Genomic DNA, 1566 nt, shown 5'->3' with positions numbered 1-1566 from the left:
TACGTGTGTGTATATAAATATATATATAATTATAAGGAGTTGCTCTGATACCTTATAAACATGTAATTCAAATCCAGCAGCTGCTCTGTCAGGAGAAAGATGGGCAGTCTTCACCAGTATGATTAAACTGCCTTTGAAAACCTATTGGAGGGTAAGTTATAAGTCCATTTCAACTTAACGGTACACACAACAACAACAGTGAACCATCTAAATTATCTAGAGAATTTTACAAAAGTACTTATTAGGAATTTTTAATATAATTTGTTAACTTTATTCTAATAAGTCATTTGAGATACTGATAAACAATAATTTAAGCAAATGAAATTGTCCCTTTACATGGTTTAATAAAAAAAAGTGATAGAAATAATCCAAGAGAACTGAAAAGTTTGCCGTGTGGTCAAAATTTTGAGGGTTTTCAAAGTGATTTTGTGTGACTTTCTTAATGGTCTCTTATGAATTTTGAATATAAATAGTGAAAATTTATGGAAGTTATAAAATTATATAAGAATTTTAAAGATAATGTTTATACTACTAAAATAAAGTTGCTGTACACAGTTTTTAATACTAATTTGCTTTTTGTAAGATATTATATGATACAAGAGAGTATAATAAAATAAAGATGGGGACAAGTTTTTTTAGGATTTTTTATGCATTACTATACCTTACATTATTTTTACTTTTATTTTACAGGAAAGATAAGGGTAATGGCTAGTTATTATAAATATGTAATGAGAATATTATATTGCATCACATATATGCCCATAAACTTCCTTTATTTAATGTTCATTTGTGCAAGTGGCACACTAAAAATATACACCTTTGAGCTGTCACATTTCCTTAGCAAGTCAACAGCAATCCACATAGCATATCCTATGAAATTACACCCTATGGAATTACTAGGATTCAAAGGCAAGAAATTAAAATATATCCAATAGGGTTTTAGTGTAGTACCATAAAAATCAATCATCATAATTAGCGTGTATTTTTTTCTATTTTCTCTCCCTTAGATAGGAGATGAATCTTCTCTGACAATTAGAGTAAAACGTAAAGTAGAAAACGTATATTTCTTCAGTTAATCTCCCCTTCTGCTCTGTAATTCTTTCATAATTTCTCCTTACACATACAGATATGTCTAGATTAAATCCAAAGACTATGGCTTTCGGGAATATAAGATTCGTAACTGCAAGGACTTTAGCCTGGCCATTTAAAAATCTGTACTAGTGCTTCCCAGCAGGCCTCTTTTAACATTGATATGAAACAACACATCAAATTTTGTATAAACAAAATATTTGTGCCTATTTACTCTAAAGAATGAAACATTTATAAAAGAAATTTACCTAATTGATATTTAGGTTTTTCAGATACACTTAGATGCCTGAGATAAAAGAGAGCACACCCTACGTGCTAAGAAATATGAAGTGGTGTGTTTATTAATCTGCTTAAATAAGTTGGGCTCCCAGAGTTCACTATATTTATTTGTAGTAAAGATATTTATTCCATTTTTTTTCCCAAAGACTGGGTTACTTTTAGGCTTCTGATGAAATAAAGAATGAAGAGTTTAAGGTT

At 29.4% G+C, this 1566-nt stretch overlaps 1 protein-coding gene across 2 annotated transcripts in view; it reads right to left on the bottom strand.

The window, feature by feature from the left end:
* The window catches only part of KLHL1 (kelch-like family member 1), a 544822-nt gene that overhangs the window by 4716 nt on the left and 538540 nt on the right, over positions 1–1566 (bottom strand). The window lies entirely within an intron of this gene.

This window comes from Elephantulus edwardii, unplaced genomic scaffold (assembly GCF_000299155.1).
Source record: "Elephantulus edwardii isolate Elephantulus edwardi_28Jun2011 unplaced genomic scaffold, EleEdw1.0 scaffold00023, whole genome shotgun sequence".
NCBI classification, from domain to species: domain Eukaryota; kingdom Metazoa; phylum Chordata; class Mammalia; order Macroscelidea; family Macroscelididae; genus Elephantulus; species Elephantulus edwardii.
Note: the sequence above shows the minus strand (reverse complement) of the source record. Positions and strands in the feature narration are given on the sequence as shown.